The sequence below is a fragment of the Lepidothrix coronata genome, unplaced genomic scaffold (genome assembly GCF_001604755.1).
Source record: "Lepidothrix coronata isolate B3197 unplaced genomic scaffold, Lepidothrix_coronata-1.0 Scaffold63, whole genome shotgun sequence".
Lineage (NCBI taxonomy): Eukaryota > Metazoa > Chordata > Aves > Passeriformes > Pipridae > Lepidothrix > Lepidothrix coronata.
Genome location: NW_016690243.1, coordinates 4,207,561 through 4,216,505, shown reverse-complemented (window position 1 = coordinate 4,216,505; position 8,945 = coordinate 4,207,561). Strand labels below are relative to the sequence as shown.

Here is an 8,945-nt window from a genome sequence, read left to right as displayed (position 1 = left end):
GAGGTACGTGGAGGGCTGTCAGATCGAAAGGTGTCCTGTTCCCTTTGCCATCTGGAATTGGTGTATGTTTTGACAGAGCAGCAGAGCAACAGTGAATCGAGTTCCTAGAGACATGGATATGTCCTAACCTGGGAATACTGGAACATGGGTGGAGAAATCCCAGCACGCAGCACAATAATGCCCTGACAGGAAGGATTTCGGACAACAGATTATGTTTCCCCTCAAGTTTCAGTTATTTATCACAAGCTGCACCTGTAAGAAGTTAATCCTCCAGGAAGAGGAGGGAAGTCAATGTTTACCAACCCTGTAGCTAATGATATTCTAGAATGGTTCAGAATTTTTTTACATAGCACAGAACCACAGTGTCCACTGTATAGACCTGAAAGACAGGCAGCAAACTTTGCTTTAGATATGCAGCTAACTCCAAAGGGAGGATTCTTTGGAGGTTCATTCAGATTTCCTATTGTTTGCTATTAACTATCTGTTGAGAAGACTTAACCTCAAAGTCATCATTTGGACTAGGGGAGGAAAAATGTCATCAATGGCTTCTAGAGGGATTCCCTAGCAGGGGTTAGGAAGCTTTGTGAGTCCCCAGAGTGACAGTCAACAGTCTGTGTGGGGTGGGGGTAGGCATGTAAAAGCTTCAAATCTACTTAACCTTGAGCCTGCAGTTATTTGCAGGGATGAACAAGAGAGATATCTGAGAAACAAAACTAGGCAAGGATCCAGTGAAACATGGTCACTGCCAGTTCTGCTGGCAGTTACTCAGAACATGACTGCTATGATTTAAGCAAAGCCCTACACTACAAGTAACTGTGAGATTCTGGAAACACTGCAATCAGAATGAAGAAATGGGTGATAGCTATCTTGACTTATTTTAGTTTAACAAACAGAGGAACCTTTCCATGAAAAGACCTCTATGATCTAATTTTTCTTTCCTTGGACAAAGAGTACATGAATAATTCCATGGACCAGAAGATTTAAATACAATGAGTGACGTATATGAGAGTTTGAGCAGTTCAGGACCTATTCCCAAGGGTGTTGTAAATTTGCCAGAGTTACTTCTGTGTAAAGTATAGTGGAGAACTCTCAGGTCATTGCAGGCTGATGGGACCAGAGGATTTGTGAGTCATGGGGTGGAAGGTCGTGAACTGATAAATCAGCTGAATATCATAGACAGTCTCTGTCTCATTAAGAGGAATCTGTACCTTTACAATCCTATTGTCTGGAAATGCAGGTAGGTGATTACAAGTATCTCTTACAGCAAGGTTTTAGGAAAATGCATCTGTTAAAGAAGATGAAAAATGAAGGTGAATGTGGCAGTAAGCGTGATGAGGAGTGGCTAGAACCTAACTTCACATCCCCACTGAATACACAGTGTTCAGGAAGCAGTCTGTGTTCTACCTGCACTTGCTGCTAGCTCTCATGTTGATTAACAGCCGCCTCCTTGGCACCATACTTTTGTCCTTGAATGGCAAGGGTAACAATTTTTTCTCTCTATGATTGTTTTTTAATGGAAAAATATACATCCTTTTTAGGCAAAGCAGATCATGTGGGGTTCACCTAAATAGCAGGAGGAGCAGGGGCCCCTGCCTAGGGGCAGGGTGGCTCCAATAGCACTGTTTCTGGACTTCTTGAACTGCTCCTGAGCAGAGAAGACAGCTCACAGCTTCTCTCATCTGACTGTTTCAGGTATGCAGATGTTTTATAGTGTCTTCTTCAAAGGACCAGCAGAGCCATCCACGTCCCACCTGAGTGCTCTCCTTGACAATGGAGCCTGAGGGTGGTGGTGTGGTCGTGTATGTGGGTGTACAGTTGGCCAGGAAGAGAGATAGAAAAGTCCTAGGGACTTGGAGAAAATATTTTCAAAAGGTCACGTCTTTTCAAAGAAATACATTATTTATTTTAAAGAAATCTATGTGAAATAAAAAGGAAGATTGTTTAATTCTTAGTTTTATAATAAACTAATGCTTTTCCTGAGGGAGGTAGATTTCCTTCCATAAAAATTAATAGCTTTAAATTAGTGATTCGGCAATGAAAGGAGAACTATCCCCAGTACTTCCAGATTTGCACTTTGACCTAATGGGAGATTAAAACTAGATTCTCAGCATATTTTCATACATAACTTGGTGTGCTAATAACTTGCTGGTCCTGTTCAGTTTAGAAGGACCATTTGAATGAATCAAGTTGTCTGCTGATACTGTTATCTAGGAACTGATCCAAAACAAGGAGGTGGTCCAAACACTCCTGAACTTTCTGGCAAGTCTTATTTCAAAACTTTCTGCAATCAGGAGTATGACCTGGCAGCCAATGGGAATAGCAACTGAGCATTCAGCAGCAGCTCTCCAAATTTCTCAGGCACAACTTTGCTGACACTTCTTTTTTATCAACTTGAGAGCTATCATGCCTTCAAAAGAGAATGGGCCACACATGGATTTAAAATGCTGAAAGGTAACATTGAAAAAATTGATTTTTTCCCAGTCCCATACTGCAGCTTCAGACACACACAGAACATACAGTGCATCTGTACAGGCTTCAGCAGCGCCCTCACAATACAAAGACACACAGTCTGAACTGTGCCAGTGCTGCCTTGAGGGTAGTCCAAGGAGATGACTTAGAAATGGAGTTGCACTGTTTTGCAGCTCCTGGTTTCTGGAGACCAGCCAGGCCTTGGCATACTCAAAAGCAGTTAGGGAAAACAAAACAAAACAAAGAGCAGGTCAATGTAACATTGCTGAGAGCCTGGCACAGGCCATTTATTGTCTGAATTAACCTTTCACACCATTTTTTATAAAGTTGTTGCCCTACTGAAACAGCATCATTTTTTCTCTTCTTTTTGAGGAGAATCAGAGACTGAGTGTTTCCTGAGGCCAGGCCAAAAACAAAGAGAAAGGAAAACAAGAATGTATTCCTGGAGGCCAAGGTAAGAGTCAAGCTGGGGCATCCGGTCTCTGAAAGACTTAAAGCACAAGCTGCTACAGTGAGGAATAAACCTGGCTTTCCTTTGGGTGCTGCTAGCCAGCTCTGCCTGTGTTTTGTTCTTTTCTGTCTGTGGTAGCTAAAATTAACATTTCATAAGAAAGGTAATGAACCAGGAGCTTAACTAATTACTGAGTCTCTTTCGGCAAAGCCGTGGTAGTTTGTCAAATCCTGCACTCTCTTTAGTGGTGTTCTCCTGCTGCCATGTTTGAAAAATATAAACTGCTAGAAGTGCTTTTTTTGCATTAACAAAGAGGAGGTTATTGATGTAGCTGTATTAAACTGGAGGAGGAAGAGGAAAGGAAGGTAGGTGGGACTCTGCTTTCTTGTGTCCAGATATGGTTATGTTGGCAGAAGAATATCAGCTTTCAAAGAGAAAGCTGAAATCTGAAGGGGGATAAGAATTAAAACCCATGGCATTTGTTGATGAGATTTTCATTATAAAAGAATACCCCATTTTGTTACAGAGGGAATGTGCATTTTTAGGTCTCATATAGGATCTTTCAATGTCATCATCTGATTGCTAGTTGTGCAATTTAAAATCAAGACATCACGTATTTCATGCTTTGCAAAAAATCTGAAAAACTGAAGCTGTGGGAAAGCAGCATTTTTAATGTTTCACCACTGGATGGAGACAGCACTCTAACTCTTGTGAGTAATTACTAACGGGACTGTAATGAAATCCCTTGTGATAAAGAGATTGAACAGATTAGTAGACTGCAGCTATAAACAGTGGAACACCAGCTAGATTTATGGCAGAAAATTTATTGAAGGGACTTCCTTTAGATTTTTGATTGACCTGTTTTTATGGTGAGAAAAGATGAGATTTAGTTGAAAAAAATTCATTCCACTTCTCTCTCCACATAAAGCAGCAATGACACAGACCAGCAAGAAATACTGGAAGATAATGGGAAGCTTTCTAAGATTCTCTTTATCTTTTACCAGGTCACAGTATATTTTTCTTGACAGGAGAATCCTTCAGCTTTGTGCGTCTGGCCTTGAGGGCTCAATGCTGCTGGTAGCAGCTGAGGTTACTCCAGCAATGGTTGCAGTGAATGTCATGTTTGCAATGGAGATTCTTCCCTTACTTGAAGGCAGCAAAGAGGATGTCACTGGATAGGAAGAAACAACAAAAGGAATTCCCACCAACCTGCAAGCTGGTAGGAAGATTTTTAGAGATCATTGGAATTCAAGGGCAAGTGTACAGATGGGGGACAACCTGCCCTATCAGGGTTCATTTCTCTCATCAGCTATGTTAAGATATTCTCACACATTTTCTTCCCTCTTTTTGTATGTCTCTCTGTGCATGCATGTGCATGAGAGAAAGGGAAGGAGGGAAGCCCCGTGGTTGATTTTAGCCCAGTTTCTTACTTAATTATAATTTGCTTCTCTGTTGCCAGCAATAACTTTTGAATTTGGTGGATGAATTAAAGGCAAATTAAATGAATCCAAAGATAATTACATTCTTATAAATTTTGTGAAATTAGCAAGCCAGATAGATTGGAAACTCCTGAAGTGCCCTGACTAAAGGCTGAAGAGTGAGCTCATATAGTAGAGAACCCACTCTGGAGAGAGTTCTTATAAGTGCCCCTTCCCTGGGAGAAGCTTTAATCAGAGCTTGCAGTCAACCACAAGATAAAAAAAAAACATAGGCAGCTAGACTTCATCAGTTCAATAAGCACTAGAACTTTTCCTTAAAACCAACAAACAGAAAAGTTGACCTATTCCATTACCATCTCTCCTCTGCCTCCAGGTCACAGAGTCTGTACAGAGTTTAAAAGCAGAGAATTTTCACAAATAAAAGCAGCAGCAAAGAAACTTACATCTACTGAGACTAATTTTTCATGTGTCTACTTGTTATATTCAGGAGATGTATTTCCAGACAGCTCTGACATTGCATAATGGTTAGTAGGGTGAAGCTCTTTGGGGAAAGGGCACAGGGAAGGGAGGTTGAATTTAAGAGTGTGACAGCTGCTAATGTATGCCTGTCACTTTTGTTCCCCGAATACAATATCTGTTGGATCAATTATATGATGATTTACGTGAAAATGTCTCAATTTTTTCTGAAACCAAGGTTTCAGGTGTAATCACTTTGCTTGTAGCCAAGTCTGATGTTGATTTTCAAGAACAGATTCTTAAAGAAGGTATTTAGGTGTTTTATTCCTGAATGAAATTCTCTACTGACTTCACCATCCAGGATGCCCAGGAAGATATCTGGTGCTGAGCCAAGAAAGCTGGTCAGCATGAAGAGTGGAGTCCTAAACCACTACAGAGAAAGGCACAATGTTTTGGCATGAGGGGGAGGTGACCTTCTGCAGGTAGGATTTGTTTGCAGTGACAGACAGGTGTTTGCAAGTATGTGCCTTGTTATGTACTTATTCAACTGCTCAGCTAGTGGATATGTACCCATCTCATCTGTTATTCATCTGGTAGGCTGTTGTTTGCAGAAAGAGGTGAATACAAATAGTCTTGAAAACTAGCTTTCCCTCAGTATGTTGTGGGAACACTGACTTGCAGAAGGCTTGGATTAAAGGGAACAAGACTCCATTTTTCTGCCCACAATACCTTTTGCTGTTTCTGAGGCAAACCCTGATGTGGGAGCTGGTCAGGGAGGGAATATGTTGTTATATGGCCAGTCAGTGTGAAATTATGGACTGTGACTTTCATCAGTAATAACAATCTGTTTCAGAGGAGAAGCTCTCTGAGGAAAGAAATATATCAAAAGCACAACTCTTCTCTAGGTGCTTGATTTAGGACCAGGAAGATGTATTGGATAGAATTAAGAGTCTAGATTTTGACATGAGAAACCTGAGAAGAGGCAGGCCAGGCACATCAGAAGTACGTGCTTATAGCGGTGATGAACATAGGTGTACTGTAGATACATTAGAAAAATAATGTGCATAATTGATATGCACACACAATGGTGTAGAAATGCTAGTAAATGCTTGAGGAGAAGGAGGAAGTTTTTAGTAGCATTCTAACTCACAATGTGGGATTTCAAATCAATTATATCTGGTTCCTTCTCAGCTTCTTCTTCCTTCAGCCTGGCCTATTTCCATCAATAGTGAAAAGCTTCCCACTCTCACCAAATGACCACTCCACGTGATTAATTACTTGGGTCCCAGCCATAAGGAGATCTGCCAGATCCGTAGTTGTCCCAGAGCTTTGAAACTGTCTCAACCAGTCAGCATGTCATACTGAGTAAGAGGCTTGCTATGGCAAATAGGGAAATCTCTGGTATTTAATGCTAGGAAAAAAACCCCCACAAACTAACAAATTTTCACATGAAAAGGTAACCACAGGCTTTCTGAGAGCCTAGGTTGTATTCATGTGTATGAACAGCTAAAATATCCTGAGTTTGCAGACAGTACTGTAGCATATGACTGCCAGAGTAGTCATACCAAATACCTTTCTGTTTGTGTCCCTGTGGGACATAGCTATGTAAGCTCAGTTCTCCCAGGAGTGGAAAGGGAGAAAGTAACACCAGGTACACCCAGTAATATCTAGTAACTTATTGCTTAAAGCATTCCCAGAAGAGAGAGAGGGACACCCAGTAATACTTAAAAACTTACTGCTTAAGGCATTCCCAATCAGTAAGGTAGGTCCTACTGATGACTTCCAGGGATTTTATCTACTTAAATGCCCTCTGGCTTTGCCTTACACTTGGTCTTAATTTCTTAAGCAATGTTGTTACTTCAGCAGTTTTCTGCATGATGAGCGATGAGAACGTAAGCCTCGCTGTGCCTAGTGTCCTCTGTGACACGGTAACAGCAGGACAAGGTTCTTGAGAACCTCCATGACACAGCAAAAGCGAATCTGAGAGTTCAAAAATAGGGGGCCTATGCAAATATCCCTGAGAATCCAGTTTAATACACAAGGAGTAAATATGTGTTTTTTGTTTCAATTTGAATCAGCAATATAGTTTTGATGCATTTGTCAAATTTGCTCTTCTGACTGGGTTAAGTAAGAAATTACTTAAAGCTTAAGTAACAAAATTTTGTGTTGACTATGAATCTCGAAAATGAGATAGTCATTGTCCTTTAATTAGCCCTAGATACTGGAGAGTCTCAAACTTCCAAAGCATTTTTCCTAAACCCAGTTTTTCTCTGACTTGGAAGATTTGCAAGAAAATATAATTGGATTTTATTGGATTTTTTTGCTAATAGTTCATCTTAGAATAAGCTGGTATCAAATTATGGGCGCAGTTACATTTTGGAAATTTTTTTGTAAGGAAACAAGTGGCAGTGTTGATTTTTTTATTTTTATTTTTTTTTCCCTGGAGTGGTCACTGGCCTCCCTTTAAAGTAAAGGATTTAAAATTAAAGTGAAGATAAATCTTAAACTGTACCTAGAGAACAACATATATAAAAAGAACATAAAGATTACTGTACTGTTTCAGTCTGGCTCACGGTGAATTGCCATGTTTTTCATGAACCTATTAAATGTTTTATTAGTTAAATATGCCTCTACTCGTATATAAAATGTTAATCACATGGGAGGGTTCCTCTGCTTTATCGAAAACTATGCAAGGTACAAATGTAGGCATGTTGTCTGGTGTGATGTAGGATTTCTACTGATGACTTGTTTGCTTGCTTTATGTTCTTCCATTTCACTGTTTGTCATTGCTGTTGTTTCACAATGCAAATAATACAGCAGCCTGTGTGTGGGTCTTGTGCACGGGAACAGACCCATCCACAAAGTTGCTGCAAAGTGTCTTGCCCTTTGATAGTACTTATCTACCAAGCAGTATTTCTATTCAGTGAAACTGGGTGTTTTGTAGAATACTAAGGGAAGAGGTAAAAGGAGTAGGATATGCTCAGCACACACAGGCAGCTCTGGGACTGCCAGAAAAGAGATCAGATTGGGCACGACCTTGGCTACCTTAAAGACCCTCTTTGTGTAGGCTCTCTGCTAACAAGAGGTAATGACAGCTGCTCCCAGGGTAAACAGCTAAGAGTATTTCAGGAATGCAACCGCGATTGAACGCTGTTTTCTGATTAGTGCTCTTAAATAACCCAGAGAGATTTGTAACACTATTATAGTTTCTACTTGTCACGCAAAATTATGGTGGTATCATTGCAAAGGAGGAAAAGTTCCTGCTGTGTTAGCAACTCATATTTCTGGTACAGGAAAAGGAATGAAACCACCAAGCTCACCAGTTATTCTGCCTTTGTCCAGGCATGTTGGTATTCAAAGACTCCCAGGATGATAAGATGATCTTTACAAAGACGTAAAGATCTCGTTGGTGACAGAGCCCACCCATCATAAAGCCCACTCAGAAATGAGTCATTGGTTAAAAATTACTTTTAAGCAATCCTCAGCTGCCAAGTCAAGCACTCCATTCTGCTAATGTTCCAATTAGCCAAAGCCAGGTAGATAACAGCAGGGAGCTACACACAGAGAATACAAGTACAGGGAAAACTTCCTGATGTGCCATACAGAAAACAGAAGTAGAACAGAATAGTGCTGTAGGGAATGCTGCTTCTTCTTATCTCACCATGCTCTTTCTTCTTATCTCACTGTGCTCTCTTTTGCACTCTATTTTCCACACATTATCTTGTGAAACTAATTCCTAAATCATGACAATAACGCAGTTTTTAATTCAGTGATTTTTCTTTACAGAGCAGGAATTAAGATTCCAAATTGCATGTTAGTGCTAATTTTGGAAAACATAAGTACCTTGTTGAGGATTGCAACAAAAGTGGTATCAATAAATTCTCGTTGTCTCTCTGGTTCCAATTTAAAAGGCAAATAAATATAATCTCCACTAGTTTTCCTATTGGCAGTATTGGGTTCCCATTCCATAACATATACATTAAAAAATAGTATGTCTTTATAAATGTGAGTGTGTGAAAACAGTATGCATATATGCATATGTACATCTCTGTGTGTGTATATACACATTCTGTTGTGCATATATAGCAGCTTTGTCTTAGAGTTCTTTAATGAGCCACAGACACACAGAA

The 8,945-nt window shown here is 40.1% G+C and overlaps 1 long non-coding RNA gene across 2 annotated transcripts; it reads left to right on the top strand.

Moving 5' to 3' along the window:
* The first annotated feature begins 352 nt into the window (after window positions 1-352).
* Window positions 353-4,795, top strand: LOC108498743. Of its 2 annotated transcripts, none has more exons than XR_001875292.1 (4): window positions 353-445; window positions 2,845-2,923; window positions 3,949-4,139; window positions 4,733-4,795. It is a non-coding gene; the product is annotated as an uncharacterized LOC108498743 (long non-coding RNA). The 2 variants fall into 2 exon arrangements; XR_001875291.1 differs by having other exon boundaries at window positions 358-445; window positions 2,842-2,923.
* The last annotated feature ends 4,150 nt before the right edge of the window (window positions 4,796-8,945 follow it).